The sequence below is a fragment of the Sus scrofa genome, chromosome 16 (assembly GCF_054392235.1).
Source record: "Sus scrofa isolate SSC_HxYL_T2T_F1_AM1 chromosome 16, Sscrofa_HxYL_maternal_Yorkshire_Landrace_v2.0, whole genome shotgun sequence".
NCBI lineage: Eukaryota > Metazoa > Chordata > Mammalia > Artiodactyla > Suidae > Sus > Sus scrofa.
The window spans coordinates 82,604,569-82,623,646 of NC_139398.1; the positions used below are offsets into that span (position 1 = coordinate 82,604,569).

A 19,078-nucleotide genomic window follows, 5' to 3' on the forward strand; every position below is an offset into this window, starting at 1 on the left:
GGTTGCAGGTTTGATCCCTGGCCTCACTCAATGGGTTAAGGATCCAGCATTGCCACAAGCTGTGGTGTAGGTTGCAGATGCAGCTCAGACCCCACATTGCTGTGGTTGGACACTACAGCTCTGTTTAGACCCCTAGCCTGGGAACCTCCATAAGCTGTGGGTGTGCTCCCCCTCCCCTGCCGAGAAAAAGATAAGACCAAAAAAAAAAAAAAAACTGGACTACCTCCTTAAAAAATGCAACTACAAAAGATATGAAATACATATGAGTAATTCTATAACTAGTAAGGAAATTGAGTTCATAGTTAAAATTTTTCAGAAAAAGAAATGGTACTAGCATTCCCAAGAGGGAGCTGTGAAGGAGAAAAGGAACCCACAACCTAGGAAGCCACCTAACTGACAGAAAGATCAGCCCAGTCAGAGGGATCTCTGAGATGCTGAGAAAAGCAGAGGAGCAGGTCTGAGAACCAAAAAGCAGAGTGAGAGACACACAGATCATCGGAACCACTGGCACAGACGCCACAGCCTGAGATGCTTGGGTGGGCACTGGCACTGAGACAGGCTCAGGAAGTCAGTCCATGGGAGCAGGCTGGGGTTGGCAGTGTGGAAACAGCCTAAGGGACTAGGGAGCAGTACGCCATGGACAGGGGGCTGGTACACTAAGGACTGGGGAGTGGAAAGCCATGGCAGGGGGAATCCGGGAGAAGGTCAGGAACTGCAGGAGAGACAAGGCACAATTGTTGGGGAGGGGGAGGAGGAGGGGTAGGCCACTGTAGAAAACTCCTCGTGCCCCAACAAGTGTGCTAGCCCACAGGCTCGCAGAGAGCAGAGTGCTCCTGGCGCAACCCCCTACAGCCAGAAGCCACGTGCCACCCACCGTGGACCAGTCCTCTCCTACACATGGGAAGTGCTCACTGGCCCACCACGCTCTGGGAACACCCACCTGACCGTGGGAAACTGCTTGCCAGCCCACTGTGCTCCGGACACCCCCAACCACCCATGGGAAGCTGCTCAAAGACCCACCTGGGACTGTGCCAAACTACAGTTTGGCTTCCCCACATTCACAGAAAAAGAAAAACTCAAGCAAGATGAAGAAGCTCAAAAACCAATCCCAGTTAAAGCAACAGGAAAATTCACCTAAAGCAGTCAACAATGAAACAGACCTCTGCAGTCTGACAGACTTTTGAGCTCAAAAGGGAGATAGTGAAAACACTGAAGGCATTAAGAGAGGATATGAACAGTAATGCAGATTGCCTCAGAAAGGAACTAGAAAATATAAGAAGGAGCCAAGAAAAACTATAAAATTCATTTGCAGAGATACAAACTGAACTAAAGGCAATAAAAACCTGAATGAATAATGCAAAGGAACAAATTAGTGATATGGGAGATAGAATAACGGAAATCACCCAGTCAGGACAGCAGACAGAAAACCAAATGAAAAAAACATGAAAGCAATATAAGAGACCTATGGGAAAAAGTGGGCCAATCTATGCATGAAAGGGATTCCAGAAGGAAAGAAAAAGAAAAGGGCATTGAAAATATATTTGAAGAAATTATGGCTGAAAACTTTCCAAATATAAAGGATACTGATATCAAGATACAGGAAGCACAGAGGTCCCCAAACAAGTTTAACCCAAATAGCCCATACCAAGACATATTATAATAAAAATGGTAAAAGTTAAAGAGATGATTCTAAAGGCAGCAAGAGAAAAGCAAAGCATTAATTGTAAGGAAACCCCAATAAGACTATCCGCTGATTTCTCTACAGAAATACTACAGGCCAGGAGGCCATGGCAAGATATATTTAAAGTACTGAAAAGAAAAAAAATCTGCAACCTAGAATACTCTATCCAGCAAGAATATCATTTAAAGAAGAAGGGGAAATAAAGAATTTCCAACAAACAAAAGCTAAAAGAGCACAGAAATACTAAACCCATTCTAAAAGAAATACTGAAAGGGCTTCTCTAAATTTAAAAAAAAAAAAACAGGAAGATATAGGATGGAGGAAACCACAATTGGAAACAACCACTTAAATAAGCCACCATACAGATCTAAACATAAAGATGTTAAAAAAAAAAAAGACCTCAAAATCATATAATGTGGGCAAGGAAAGTAAGAAAAGTTACTCTTTTTTATTTTTTTTTAAGGATCTCTTTGAGCCTATATGATTATCAGGCTACAGCAAGCAGATATAGGAAGGGGTTAACATACTTAAAAAACACGGCAACCACATATCAAAACTGAACATTACATTCACAAAAACTGAAAAGTATTCAAGCATAAAATAAATGGAAACCATAAAACCAAAAAAGGTAAAGAAGAAAAGAGAAACAAAATCAATTGGAAAACAAGGTTTAAAATGGCAATAAATAAACATCTATCAATAATCACCTTAAATGGCAATGGAATGAATACTCCAATCAAAAGACACAGAATGGCAAATCAGATAAAAAAGCAAAAACCTTCCATCTGCTGCCTACAAGAAACTCACCTTATAGCAAAGGATACATATAAATTGAAAGTGAGGGTATGGGAAAAGATATTTCATGTCAATGCACCAGACAGGAAAGCAGGAGTTGCAATACTCATATCAGACAAAATAGACTTTAAAACGAAGGCCATAAAGAAAGACAAAGGTCACTAATTAATGGTTAAAGGATCCATTCAAGATGAGGATATTATAACCATCAATATATATGCCTCTAATATAGAAGCACCCAGATACCTACAACAAATACTAACAGACATGAAAGGAGAAACTGATGGGAATACAATTATAGTGGGAGACTTTAACACCTCACTCACTACAATGGACAGAGTCTCTAGACAGAAAATCAATAAAACAACAGAGATTCTAAAGGAAACAATAGAAAAGTTAGACTTAATTGACATTTTCAGGACATTGCATCCAAAAAATCAGAATATACATGCTTCTCAAGTGCGCATGGAACATTCTCAAGAATTGATATCATACTGGGGCACAAAGCTAACCTCAACAAATTTAAGAGTATAGAAATTATTTCAAGTATCTTCTCTGACCACAATGACATGAAAATAGAAATCAACCACAGGGAAAGAAATGAGAAAAAACCTACCACATGGAGACTAAAAAACATACTAATAAAAAACCAGGAGTTCCCATCGTGGCGCAGTGGTTAATGAATCTGACTAGGAACTATGAGATTGCTGGTTCGATCCCTGGCCTTGTTCATTGGGTTAAGGATCTGGTATTGCCATGAGCTGTGGTGTAGTTTGCAGATGTGTCTCGGATCTGCTGTGGCTCTGGCATAGGGCGTTGGTTGCAGCTCTGATTAGACCCCTGGCCTGGGAACCTCCATTGCCACATCCCTAGAAAAGGTAAAAACACAAACACACACACAAAAAAACCAAAGGGTCAATGAGGAAATCAAGAAGGAAATTAAAAAATACATCAAGTCAAATGATAATGAAGACACAAACACTCAAAATCTATGGGATTCCTCAAAAGCAGTGCTCAGAGGGAAGTTCATAGCAATTCAGGCCTCCCTCAAAAAAGAAAAAAAATATCAAATTGACATCTTAACCCCCCCATCTGAATGAATTAGAAAAAGAACAAAAAAACCCTAAAATCAGCAGAAGGAAGGAAATCATAAAGATCAAAGAGGAAATCAATAAAATAGAGATTCAAAAAATGAAAGACAAAATCAATAAAACCAAGAATCAAGAGCTGGTTCTTTGAAAAGGTAAAAAAAAAAAAAACTGACAAACCTCTGGCTAGACTCACCAAGAAGAGGAGAGGAAAAACCCAAATAAACAAAATTAGAAATGAAAAAGGAGAAGTCAAAACAGATACAACAGAAATACAAAAAACCATGAGAGAATAATATCAAAAATTATATGTCAACAAATTCAACAACCTAGAAGAAATGGACAACTTTCTAGAGATTTACAGCCTGACAAAACTGAATCAAGAAGAAATAGATCTAATGAACAGAGCAGTTACTAGAAATGAAATTGAATATGTCATAAAAACACTTCCTACAAATAAAAGTCTAGGATCAGATGGCTTCACAGGTGAATTCTACCAAACATACAAAGAGGAACTTATACCCATCCTCCTTAAACTTTTTCAAAAGGTTGAAGAAGAAGGAACACTCCCAAAGACATTCTATGATGCCACCATCACCCTAATTCTAAAACCAGATACCACCAAAAAAGAAAACTATTGGCCAATATCTTTGATGAATATAGACCCAAAAATTCTCAACAAAATTTTAGCCAACTGAATACAACATATCAAAAAGATTATATACCATGACCAGGTGGGATTCATCCCAGGTTTACAAGGATGGTTCAACATATACAAATCAATCAACATCATACACCACATTAACAAAAAAAAAGTCAAAAACCACATGATCATCTCAACTGGTGCAGAAAAAGCATTTGACAAAGTCCAACATCTCTTTATCATAAAAACTCTCACCAAAATAGGTATAAAGGGAACATTCCTTAACATAATCAAAGCCATTTATGACAAATACACAGCAAATGTAGTACTCAATGGAGAAAAGCCAAAAGCCTTCCCAGTAAAATCTGCAACAAGACAGGGATGCCCACTCTCACCACTGTTATTCAACATAGTATTGTAAGTCCTAGCCACAGCAATCAGACAAACAAAAGAAATTAAAGACATCCAAATAGGAAGAGAAGACGTAAAACTGTCACTGTATGCAGATGACATGATACTATATATAGAAAACCCTAAGGACTCAACCCAAAACTACTTCAACTGATGAACCAGTTCAGCAAAGTAACAGGATATAAGATTAACATTCAGAAATCAGTCACATTTCTGTGTACTAACAATGAAATATTAGAAAAAGAATACAAAAATACAATAACCTTTAAAATTACATCCCAAAAAATCAAATACCTAAGTATAGACCTGACCAAGGAGGTGAAAGACATATGCTGAGAACTATAAAACACTAATCAAATAAATTACAGATGTAAAGAAATGGAAAGATATTCCATGTTCCTGGGTTGGAAAAATTAATATTGTAAAAATGGACATACTACCCAAAGAGATCTACACATTCAATGCAATCCCTATCAAATTACCCATGACATTTTCCACAGAATTAGAATTATCCAAAAATTTGTATGTAACCACAACAGACCCAGAACTGCCAAAGCAATTCTGAGAAACAAAAACCAAACAGGAGGCTTAACTCTCCCAGACTTTAGGCAATATTACAAAGCCACAGTCATCAAGACAGTATGGTACTGGTACCAAAAGATACATACAGACCAATGGAGCAGCATAGAGAACCCAGAAATAAACCCAGACACCTATGGTCAATTAATCTTTGACAAAGGAGGCAAGAACATAAAATGGGAAAAAGACAGTCTTTTCAGCAAGAATTGCTGGGAAACATGGGCAGCTACATTCAAATCAATGAAGCTAGAACACACCCTCACACCATGCCAAAAATAAACTCAAAATGGCTGAAAGATTTATATAAATGTAAGACAAGACACCATCAAACTCCTTGAAGAGAACATATGCAAAAAATTCTCCGACATCTACCTTACAGATGTCTTCTCAGGTCAGTCTCCCAAAGCAACAGAAATAAAAGCAAAAATAAACCAATGGGACCAAATCAAAAATAAACCCATGTTACAAGCTTTTGCACAGCAAAGGAAACCAAAAAGAAAACAAAAAGAAAACTTATAGAGTGGGAGAAAATACTTGCAAATGATGCAACTGACAAGGGCTTAATCTCTAAAATATGCAAGCAACTTATACAACTCAATAGCAAAAAAAGTCAACTACCCAATGGAAAAATGGGCAAAAGTCCTGAATAGACATTTCTCCAAGGAAAATGGCCACAGATGGCCAACAAGCACATGAAAAAAATGCTCAGTGTCACTGATTATTAGAGAAATGTCAGTCAAAACTACCATGACATACCACCTCACACCAGTCAGAGTGGCCGTCATTAATAAGTCCAAAAATAACAAATGCTGGAGGGGGTGTGGAGAAAAAGGACCTCTCCTGCACCGTTGGTAAGAATGTAAGCTGGTACAACCACTAAGGAGAACAGTATGGTGGTACCTTAGAAAATTATACATAGAACCAACCCATGACCCAGCAATCCCACTCATGGGCATATATCTGGACAAAACTTACTGAGTGAAATAAGTCAGAAAGAGAAAGACAAACACCTTACAATATAACTTATATCTGTAATCTAATATACAGCACAAATGAAACTTTCCACCAAAGAGAAAATCATGGACTTGGAGAAAAGACTTGTGGTTACCAAGGGGGAGCGGGAGGGAGTGGGGCAAATTGGGAGCTTGGGGTTAATGGATACAAACTATTGCCTTTGGAATGGATTAGCAATGAGATCCTGATATGTAGCACTGAGAACTCTGTCTCGTCACTTCTGACGGAACATGATAATGGGAGAAAAAAATGTGTACATGTATGTGTAACTGTGCTACCTTGCTGTACAGTAGAAAAAAATTGTTTTGGGTAAATAACAATAAAAACAAGAATTCTCTCATGAATTCTACCAAATATTAAAAGAAGAAATATAATAGTAATTCTGCAGAATATTTATAGAAAACTGAAGTAAACAATTCTCTATTCATGTATCTACTATCCTAATATCACAAAAAAAAATGGCATTTATCACCTCCCCCCCATGAATTCTCTAACACTTACGGTCTACAGTATTCAAGAGTATGAAAATCATGGTTTCCACCTATTTTATCTATATTGTTATTAAAAATAAAATAAAAATATTTTTAAAATTATTATAGTTGATTTACAATACCATGTCAATTCCTGTTCTACAGCAAAGTGAACCAGTCCAAAAAAAAATATGGAATGCTTCACATATTTACATGTCATCCTTGTGCAGGGGCCATGCTAATCTTCTCTGCTGTCATTCCAATTTTAGTACACGTACCGCCAAAGCAAGCACAAAATAAAAACTTTAAAAACAGATGACAGCCCAAAAAATGAATCTTAAAAATCAATTTCCATCAAAACCATTAACATCTTTTACCAAATCGTAGCTAATCCCATCCAACACTATACCTAAAGAATGATAAAACACAAAGACGGGCTTATCACAGGAAAGCATTGCAAGTTCAATACATGAAAATTAATCAATTTCATCCAGTATATTACGAGTCTAAAGAGTAAAAGATAAAAGGTAATATAAATTGACACAGAGAAGCTCCTTAAAAAAGCCACATCTGTTCAGGATAATATTCTAAGAAAGTAAGAATGGATGGGAACTGCTTCAACCTAAAGAGGGGTTTTTTGTTCGTTTGTTTGGTTTTGGTTTTTTAGGCCCACACCAGAGGCATATGGAAGTTCCTCAGCTAGGGGTCAAAATGGAGCTGCAGCTGCCAGCTTACTCCACTGCCACAGCAGCACCAGATCCCAGCAGTGTCTGTGATGTACACCACAGCTCATGGCAATGCTGGATACTTAACCACCTGAGCAAGGTGAGGAATCAAACCTGCATCCTCACGAATACTAGTCGAGTTTGTTACTGCTAAGCCACAATGGGAGCTCCAAGAGGGTATATTTTTTTAAAAAGACTGCAACTTCTGGTCTTACATGTGAGTCTATATTCCATTTTGAGTTTTTTTTTAATTTAATTTTTATGTTATATTGGAGTGTAGTTGATTTACAATGTTGTGTTAGTTTCAGGTGTACAGCAATGTAATGTAATTATACACATATGCATTATTTTTCAGATTCTTTCCCCATGTAAGTTATCATAGAATACTGAGTAGAATTCCCTGTTGGTACTTGTCGATTACCTATTTTATATATAGTAGGATGCATATATTAATCCAAAACTCATAATTGCCCCCCCAACTTTCCCCTTTTGTAACCCTGGTTTTTTTGTTGTTGTTGTTGTTGTTGTTGTTGTTTGAAGTCTGTAAATGCGTTTCCATTTTTTAAATAAGTTCATTTGTAACACTTTCTTAAAATTCCACTTGTAATTATTTGTCTTTGTCTGACTTACTTAACATGATAATCTCTAGATGCATCCATGTTGCTACAAATGGAATAATTCCATTCTTTTTATGGCTGAATATTTCATTGTATATATGTACCGCATCTTCTTTATCTATTCCTATATCGATGGACATTTAGGTTGCTTCCATGTCTTGACTACTATAAAGAGTCCTGCTGTGAATACTGGGTGCACATATGTTTTCAAATTATAGTTTTCTCTGGATATATGGGCAGGAGTGGGACTGCTGGATCTTATGAAGTTCTGTATTTCGTTTTTTAAGGAACTTCCATACTGTTCTCCATAGTGATTACACTAACTTATATTCACACCAACAGTATAGAAGGGTTCCCTTTTCTCCACACTTGCTCCAGCATTTATTGTTTGAAGACTTTTTGATGATGGCCTTCTCACTGGTGTGGGGTGATAACTCATTATAGTTTTGATTTGCATTTCTGTAATACTTAGAGGTGTTCAGCATCCTTTCATGTGTGTTTTGGCCATCTGTTTTTCTTCTTTGGAGAAATGAGTATTTAGATCTTCTACCCATTTTTAATTTTTTTTGTCTTTTTGCCTTTTCTAGGGCCACACCCATGGCATATGGAGGTTCCCAGGTTAGGGGTCGAATCGGAGCTATAGCCACCGGCCTATGCCAGAGCCACAGCAATGCAGGATCCAAGCCGAGTCTGCAAACTACACCATAGCTCACGGCAATGCCAGATCCTTAACCAACAAAGAAAGGGCAGGGATTGAACCTGCAACCTCATGGTTTCTAGTCAGATTCGTTAACCACTGTGCCACGATGGGAACTCCCCTTTATTAAATTTTTAAAAATTATTTACCGAGGTGCAGAGTTCTGTATTTTGGAGATTAATCCCTTACAGATTGATTCATTTTTAAAGACTTTTTTCTCATTCCGTCAGTTATTTTTTCATTTTGTCTATAGATTCCTTTGCTGTGCAAAAGCTTTTCAGTTTAATAAGATCCCATTTGTTTATTTTTGTTTTGATACTCATTGCTCTCAGAGGTAGATCCAAAAACATATTGCTGTCATTTATGTCAAAGCCTGACCTTACTCTTTCTTTCCCTCTATGAGTTTTAGAATATCTGGTCTCACATTTAGGTCTTTCATCCATTTTGAGTTTATTTTTGTATATGGTGTTGGAGAATGATCTAATTTCACTCCTTTACATGTAGCGGTCCACTTTTCGCATCATCACTTAATTGAAGAGAATATCTTTTCTCCATTGTATATTCTTTCCTCCTTTGTCATAGATTAATTGACTTTAGGCACAGAGGTTTATCTGGGCTTTCTATCCCGTTCCATTGATCTCTATTTCTGTTTTTGTGTCCTTACCATAATGTTTTGACGACTATAACTTTGTAGTATAGTCTGAATTCAGGGAGCTTGATTCCTTCAGCTCCATTCTTCTTTCTCAGGATTGCTTTGAATATTTAGGGTCTTTTTTGTTTCCATACAAATTTCAAAATTCTCTGTTCTGGTTCTGTGGAAAACACCATTTGTAATTTGATAAGGATTGCACTGAATCTGTAAATTGCCATGAGTATTATAGTCATTTTGACTGTTGGTTTTTCCAATCCAAGAGCATGGTATATCTTTCCATGCATTTGTTTCAACATTGATGTCCTTCATCAATGTTTTATAGCTTGCAGAGTTCAGGTCTTGGGTTGTCTCTTTAGGTAGGTTTATTCCTAAGCATTTTATTCTCTTTGATGTGATGATAAGTGGGATTGCCTCTTTAATTTGTCTTTCAGATTTTTCATTGTTAGTGTATAGAAACTCAAGAGGTTTTTGTTTATTAATTTTGTATCCTAAAATGATACCAAATTTATTGATGAGCTCTAGTAATTTTCTTCTAGCATCATTAGGGTTTCCCATGTGTGTAGTGTGACATTATTAGTAATCAGTGTTTTTTGTTTTATCTTTGTCTTATTTTCATAACACGTTTCTAGCCTCAGAATGATCTTGAGAATGTCCTTCCCTCCAAAATTTTTTTGAAATAATTTCAGAAGGCTAGTGTTAACTCTTCTCTAAATATTTGATAGAATTTGCTTGTGTAGCCCTCTGGTCCTGGACTTTTGTTTCTGAAAATTTTCAATTACATTTTCGGTATCAGGATATGTGATTGGTCCATTGATATTTTCTATTTATTCATGGTTTAATCTTAGAAGACTGTAGCTTTCTAAGAATTTGTTTATTTCTTCTAGATTGTCCATTTAATTGACATACAGTTGTTTGTGCTAGTCACATATGATCCTTTGCTGGTTCTTCCTTCTCTAGTTGCTTTAACTGTAAGGTTATACTTTTTATTTGAGATTTTTCATGTTTTCTAAGGTAAGATTATACTGCTATAAATTTCCCTCTTAGAACTGCTTTTGCTGTGTCCCACAGATTTTGGATCATCACATTCTCCTTTTCTCTAAGTATTTTTTTTTAATTTCTTCAATAATCCATGGGTTGTTCTGCAACATATTGTTTGGCCTCATTGTGTTTGGGTTTTTTTACGTTTTTTATTTTTGTTGTTGTTGAGTTCTAATCTCATAGTGTTGTATTCAGAAAATATGCTTGATATTATTTCAATTTTCTTAAATTTACTGAGGCTTGCTTTATGATCCAGCATATGACATATCCTGGAAAATGTTCATGTTCACTTATGAAGAATGTGTATTTTTCTGCTTTCAGATGAAATGTTCTATAATTATCAATTAAGTCCCTCTGCTCTAAGGTGTCCTTTAAGTCCCATGTTTTCTTACTGATTTTCTGTTTGGATGATCTGTCCATTGATGAAAATGGGGCATTAAAATCCCCACCACTATTTTTTTACTGTTGATTTCTCCTTTTATGGATATTAGTATTTCTCTTATATATTAAGGTGCTTCTATGTTGGGAACACATATATTTACAATTCTTATATCTTGTTCTTGGATCAATCTATTGATCATTATGTAGCATCTTTTTCTCTAGTAACATGCTTTATTTTTAAAGTCTATTTTGTCTAATATAATTTTTGCTACCCCAGATTTTTGTTAACCCAGATTTCCATTTGCATGGAGTATCTTTTTCCATCCCCTCTCTTTCAGTCTGTATGTGTCCCTAGATCTGCAGTGGGTCTCTTGTAGACAGCATGTATATGGGTCTTGTTTTTATATCCATTTAAATAGCATATATTTGGGTCTTATTTGTGTAACCATTCATCCAGTCTATGCCTTTTAGTTAGAACATTTAGTCCAGTTACATTTAAGTTAATTATTGCTATGTATGTTCTTTTGTTAGTTATTTTTTGTTAATTGTTTTATATTCATTTTATAGGTCTTTTTTCTTCCCTTCCTCTTTTAATCTCTTCTCTTGTGGTTTGATGACTGTCTTTAGTGTTGTGTTTGGTTCTTATTTGTGTGATTATCTATTTCATATTTTTGATTTATTCAAAACAAGAAGTATTAAAGAGAAATATATATATATTATATACATATATTTAATCGCATATAAATATGACTGTTTTAAGTCTCTTGTTTCTTAATTTCAAATGCATTTCCAATATCCTGTATTTGTACTCTCTTCATCTCATGATTGCTATTTTTGATATCATACTTATGTGTGAATAGTTTCCTACCTTTACTATATGTTTGCCCTTACCAATGAGCTTTCCCATTCATATTTTTTGTTTTGTTTCTAGCTGTGATCTAGTTTTCCACCTAGACAAGCTCCTTTAGCATTTGTTGTAAAGCTTGTTTGGTGGTGCTCATTCCTCTTAGATTTTGTTTATCTATAAAGCTTTTGATATCTCTGTCAAATATGAATAAAATTTTTGTTGGGTAGATTATTCTTGTCTATAGGCTCTTCCATTTCATCACTTTCAATATACTGTACCACTCTCTTATGGCTTGCAGAGTTTCTGCTGAAGCATCAGCTGATGACACTATGGGGATTCTGTTTAATGTTAATGTGTTGCTTTTCTCTCATTGCTTTTAATAGTTTATTTTTGTCTTTAACTTTTTTTTTATTAATATGTGCTCAGTGTGTTCTCTTTGGTTTTAACCTGTATGGGGCTCTATGTTTCCTGGTATTGACTGTGAGTTTCCATTCCCATGTTAGGGAAGTTTTTGGCCACTATATCTTCAAATATTTTCTCAGGATCTTTCTCTTTTCTCCTTGTGCAACCTCTGTAATGTGAGTGTTGGTGCCTTTAATGTTATCCAAGATATCTCTGAGATTTTCCTCATTTCTTTTCATTCTTTTCTCTTTATTCGGTTCCATGGCAATGATTTTCATCAATCTATCTTCCAGCCCACTTATTTGTTCTTCTGACTCATTTTTTCTACTATTGATTCCTTATATATTTTTCATTTCAGCAATTCCATTGTTCATTTCTGTTCTTTAAATCTTCTATTTCTTTGTTGAATATGTCATGTATCTTTTTGGTCTGTGCCTCCACTCTTTTTCTGAGATCTTGGGTCATATTTACTACCATCACTCTGAATTATTTTTCAAGTAGATTGCCTATCTCCACTTTACTTACTCCTCCTTCTGGGGTTTTATCTTGTCACTTCATCTGGAACATATTCTCTGTCATTATTTTTTCTAATTTTCTGTGTTTCTGGTCTCTCTCCTTTCTGTGGGTTGCAGGGTTATGGCCACTCTTGTTTCTGGTGTCTGCCTCCTTGTATGTGAGATTGGTCTAGAGGCTTAAGCAGGCCTCTTTGTGGAAGGGGCCGATGCCTGCCCACTGATGGGTGGAGCTAGTATTTGTCCCTCTAGCAAGATGGTCCATGTCAAGAAGAATGTTTGGGGATGGCTGTGGACTCAGGACAACTTTAGGAAACCTGTCTTCTGATGAGTAGGACTCTAGATCCAACGTGTTCATTGTCTGACCTGAGGCATCCGAGCCTAAAACTTGCAGGTTGTTGGGTGGGGTCAAGCTTGGTGCCAAAATGGTGAACTCTGGGAGAGCTCACACTAATGAATATTTCTTAAGGCCCTCACCACCAGTGTTCTTTCCTCCACAGTGAGCCACAGCCAATCCCTGCCTTCCCAAGAACTCCTCCAAGACCAGCAGTTATGTATGATTTAGGTTCTTATGTAGTCACTGCTTTGCCCTGGGTCCCAATGTACATGGAACCCTCTGTGAACTGTCCTAGAGTGGAGTCTCTGCTTCCTCAAGTCTTGAGGAGAAACTCCACTGGACTTCATAGCCAAGTGTTCTGGGGGATCCTCCGCTCAATGCCAGAACCCCAGGCTGATGAACATGACATGGGGCTCAGAACTTTCAATCTTGTGGGAAAACAACTGTAAAATAATTATTTTCCAGTTTTGGGGTCACCAACCCAGTTAGTATGGAGTTTGAATATATTGTAAAAGTGCCCCTCCTACTACCTACTATCTCATTGTGGTTTCTTTATCTTTGGATGTAAAATATATATTTTTGGTACATTCCAATCTTTTTTGTCAATGGTTACTCGGTAGTTAGTTGTAATTTGAGTGTTTCTATGAGAGGATGTGAGCACAACTCCTTCTACTGCACAATCTTATCTCCTCTGTTTCGATTTTATTTTTTTTAATGATGTCAAAAACTTAAAGACTGGAATCCATAAAACATAGGCAGAATACTCTTTAACATAAACTGTAGAAGGATATTTAAAATCCATTTCCTAAAGCCAAGCAATTACAATTGAAGACAAACAAATAAGACCTAATTAAACTTAAAAGCTTTTGCACAGCAAAGAAAATCATCCACAAAATAAAAATAAATGTAATGAATGAGAGAAAATATTTTCAAACATTATGACTGATAAGGGGTTAATATTCAATATACATACAACTCAACATCAAAAAAAAATTAAAAATGGGCAGAAGAGTTGAATAGCCTTTTTTTCCAAAGAGGAAATGCAGATTACCTATAGGCACATGAAAACATGCTCAACATTGCTAAGGATCAGGCAAACACAAATCAAAACCACAGTGAGCTATCACCTCACACTTGTCAGAATGGCTGTTATCAAAAAGAACACAGATAACAAATGTTGGGGAGAAAGTGGCAAAAAAAGGAATGCTTGCACACTGTTAGTGGAAATGTAAATTGGTGCACCCACTGTGGAAAACTGTGGCAAGGTTTCTCAAAAAACTAAAATAAAACTACCATATGACATAATGCCATTGCTGGGTATAATTTTTTTAAAAAAACTAATTTGAAAAGATACATACCCCATAATGTTTGTAGAAGCCTTATTTTCAATTGCCAAGTTATGGAAACAATCTAAGTGTCCATTAACAGATGACTGGACAAAAAACACTTGTGTGTACATGTATTAAAAAGAATTAAATCTTGCCATTTTCAGTAACATCAATGGACCTGAAGGGTATTATGCTAAGTGAAAAATATTACAGAAAGACAAATACTTGAGGATATCACTTATGTAGAATCTAAAAAGTACAACAAATTAGTGAATATAACAATAAAACAAGTCATGAATAAAGAGAACAAACCAATAGTTGCACATGGTGAGAGCAAAGGGGAGAGGGGCAATATATATGTAGAGAATTAAAAGATACAAACTATTACATATAAAACAAGCTATGAAAACACATTGTATAACATGGAGAATATTGACAATATATTAACTATAAGTGGAGTATAAACTTTAAAATTTCTGGATTGCTATATTATATCCCTGTAACCTATATTTTACATTAACTCTAGTTCAACATAAACAAGACTACAGTTAACATCTTACTTAAAAGGGAAAGACAGAATGCTTTACCCCCTAAGAATTTGAATATGGCCTGTCTACTCTCATCATTCCTATTTAACATCATACTGCAAGTCCTTGCCAATAAATAAGTTTAAAATAATAAATGTGGTGAAGTTCCCATCATGGCTGAGTGGTAATGAGCCCAGTAGGATCCATGAGAATGCAGGTTCAATCCTTGGCCTCAGCCTGTGGGTTAAGGATCCAGTGCTGCCATGAGCTGTGGTATAGGTCACAGATGTGGCTCAGATCCCATGTTGCTATGGCTGTGGCATAGTCTGGAAGCTGCAGCTCGATTCAACACCTAGCCTGGGAACTTGCATATGCCATGCATGTGGCCCTAAAAAAGCCAAGAACAAGAAACGTAAGTGATACAGATTGAAAAGGAAAATGAGTGAATAAAGTCCCAAGAGTCCACAAAAACATATTATAATTAATCACTGATTTTACTTATATCATAAAAATACAAGGTTAACATGCAAAAATTAATCATATTGTATATTTACAGTAAACAACTGGAAGCAGAATTTTTTAAATATGTACAAATTACAAAGTAATGAAATATTTCAGTACAAATATAACAAAGCACATATAATATCTTTGTACTGAACAGCACACAATATTGATGACATAAATCAAAAAAGAAATAGATAAATTGGTTAAGGAGCTGGCATTTTCACTGCTGTGGCTTGGGTTGCAGCTGTGGGGCAAATTCACCCTCTGGTCTGATAACGTCCACATGCCATGGGTGGAACCAAAAAAAAAAGACATAGACAAATGATGGGAGGTAAGATATTCATGTATCAAATACATAACCTATAAAAATGCTAATCCTTCTAAAATTGATCTATAGATTAAAAATTTTTCAAAACAAATGCCAGCAGAATTTTTTGTATATACAGACAAGCTTATTCTAAAATTTGTGTGGAAAGTGTAATAAAAATAGCCAAAAGAAATTTGAAACAAAAAAATAAAGTTGAGAAATAACACTACTAGATGTCAAGCCAACCCTAGAGCTACAGTAATCAAGACAGTGTGGTATTGCTAAACGTATAGATCAATGGAACAGAATAAAGTCCTGAAATAAACCAGCAGAAATACAGTTAAATGGTTCTTGACAAAGGTCCAAAAGCAAATCAAAAGAGGAGGGATAATCTTTTCAACCAATGGTGTTTAAACAAATAGGCAGCTATATAACAACAAGAGCAAAAATAATTACCACAATTTAAATTCTATATCTTATACAAAAATTATGGATTATTGCTATAAACACATATTATAAATACACATATTTAATATATATTAGATATATATATATATTCACAGAAATACGAGAAAAATTTTATGATCTTGGGTTAGGCAAAGAGTTATTTTTAAGATGTGTTTTAATCAATGAAATTAACTGATTTATTTTAATTAATTTAATCAAATGTAGCATAGACCTAGAAATTATCATGTTAAGTGAAATGAGTCAAACAGTGAGACACCAACATCATATACTATAACTTACATGTAGAATCTTAAAAAAGGACACAATGAATTTTGCAGAACAGATACTGATTCACAGACTTTGAAAAACTTAAGGTTTCCAAAGGACACAGGTTCGGGGGCAGGAAGATGGACTGGGAGTTTGGGATGGAAAAGCTGTAAAATTGGGTTATGATGATCGTTGTACAACTCTAAATGTAATAAAATTCATTGAGTAATTTTAAAAACCTAAAAGCACTGCCCTGCATAGAGCACTATGAGAAAAATGAAAAGATTAGGAGAAAATTACATAGCTGCAAATTACTCTTACAAAGAACTTCAATATAAGATATATAGAGATTTCCTGAACTCTCAGGAAAACAACACAATTGTAAAAATGTGCAAAAGACTTAATAACTACTTCACCAAAAGGACATATGGATTGCAAATATTCAGTTGAAAAGATTGTTAGTCATCAGAGAATGCAAATTAAAGCCACAATGTATATAACTTCTTACCTATTAGAATGTTAAAATGGAAAAAAAAAAATACTGACAATTCCAAGCACTAGTGAGGATGCCTAAAAACTGCAACTCGCAAATATCACTGGTGAGATGCAGAAAGATACGGCCACTCTGGAAATCAATTTTGAAGTTTTTTATTAAGTTAAATATATACTTACTGCCCCAGAAATCACAGGTCTGTACACTTACCCTAGAGAAATGAAAACCTGTACACAAATGTTTATAGCAGCTCTGTCCGTGATCACATGATAGTAGAATCAGCCCCAATATCCTTCAATAACTGAATGTGGTTTATCTATATAAAGGACAACTACTCAACCAAAAACAAAGTAAAACTCCAAATATAAAACAAACAACAAAACTGTTGACATACTTCACAACTTGGATAAATCTCAAAAGGCATGACACTGAGAGGCCAATATGAAAAATGTACATTCTGTATAAAATAATTCCATTTGTACCATGGCATTCTCCTAAAGACAGACTATAGTGACAGAGAACAGAACAGTGGTTGCCAGGGATAGGGGTAGGGGAAGGCAGAAATAAAAAAGGGCAATATAAGGGAGTTTTAGGGGGCAATAGAATTGTGCTATATCCTGACTTGAGCAGCAGTTATGTGAATCAATATATAGATTCAAAGAACTATACACATATTAAAAAGCCAATTTACTGCAATTTAAAGATTAAAATAAAATAGAAAATAACGATAAGCAAAGATATATCAAATATAGAAACCTACCTACAGCTTTTCCCATTTATCTGTGTACCTTCCCTCCTCAAAAAGCAAAAACAAAAACAAAACTAACCCAATATTCCCTCCACGATGCTATTTATTTATTTGATGAATACCTACATAGCACTTAACCACCTGAGGCAGGAGCTGGGGAAAAGGTTAGAAATAAAAAGTTCTATGAAAAAAGTGACATCTTACTGAATGTTGAGAAACATAATTTTACTGAGAATAGATGGAGGAAAACCTTAGACATCTCCCTGTTTGAAGGTAGAAAATAACTTTCTCATTTGAGGAAGGTCCAGTTTGTTTGGAAACTGGAATAAAGATAATTTGGAGCTAGGGGCAAAAACTTAGACTGGGGACTGGTCATGAATATCTTTAATGCTAGACAAAGGAATTTGTGCTTAATTTATATCTTACCTACCTGACCATAAAGATTATCTCATATCCTATCCCTGTCCTTATCACCTGGATCATATTTAAAGGGGTTTTACATCATTCGAGGCAACCCTAAGAGTTAAGAGATGGAATTCAGTATTCACTTCATCACTGATTTGCCATATGAACATTGGCAAATTAACTTTAGCATCTGCTTTTTTTACATTCCAGAAATTATGGCAGCTTTTCCTATTTTGTGAAGCTTAATGAAAAAACTTGATGATAATGTGGAAAACATTTTTTTAAAGAAGAGTGTAAAGCATTTTCTCCACACGTGGTCCTTGGGTCACCAACATTAGGACAACCTAGGAACTTATTAGAAATATAATTTCTTATACCCCACCCCAGACTTACTGAATCAGAAACGCTAGCGGTGAACCAGGAATATGCATCTAGCATGCCCTCTTGGTTATTATGGTGCATGAAAAACTTGAGAACTACTGACATGCCACATTATCCTCATATACTCAAGTGCTATGAAGCCCAAATTATGCATTCCTAATCCACTCCGAACATCACCATCTCACGAAGGGACCATGTCTTGTCTGAAGACAGAAAATGAGGTGTTTTCCACTGGCATTTTGCTTTTCACAACTCATGAAGCTATCAAAACCTGATTTTCCTAGAGGAATAATTACTTTCAGAAATATTCAGCACTTTCTATCAGAAGGTCCAAGAATGATTTCTTCGAGGGAAAGAAAGTAGATAGGGAATTTTTCTTCAGTGATTTGTATTTTGATAAAGCAATTTTGCTTGAGAGAATTGATGTCAGCGCGCTGACCCGCAGTCACAATAAATTTGTGTCAATTTATTCAATGAATCATCTCTCTAATGTCAACATTTTCCCCTATATCCAAGTGCTCTTAAGCATTGTAAATCCCTGCTGTAAAAAAAGATAAATGATAAAGACATTACTAGTCATAGGATAGAGCATAAATGACAAGGAGATAATGAAGACAATTTTCTCCCTCAGTTAGTACAAAATAATAAAAATATATTTCTGTGCAAAATATTTCAACATGAGACATAATCAAAAAAATGTTTTTTCCTTTGTTCTTTTTCCTTTTTTTAAATTTTTATTTGTGTTTTAGGGCTGCATTCACAACATATGGAAGTTTCCCAAG

At 35.6% G+C, this 19,078-nt stretch overlaps 1 long non-coding RNA gene and 1 other non-coding gene across 4 annotated transcripts in view; both read right to left on the minus strand.

Annotated features, from left to right (window-relative positions):
* The window catches only part of LOC110257249 (uncharacterized), an 830,883-nt gene that overhangs the window by 56,140 nt on the left and 755,665 nt on the right, over positions 1-19,078 (minus strand). The gene's annotated exons all lie outside the window — the stretch shown is intronic.
* Positions 6,867-6,974, minus strand: LOC146395687 (U6 spliceosomal RNA). Its single transcript, XR_014831645.1, has one exon. It is a non-coding gene; the product is annotated as a U6 spliceosomal RNA (small nuclear RNA).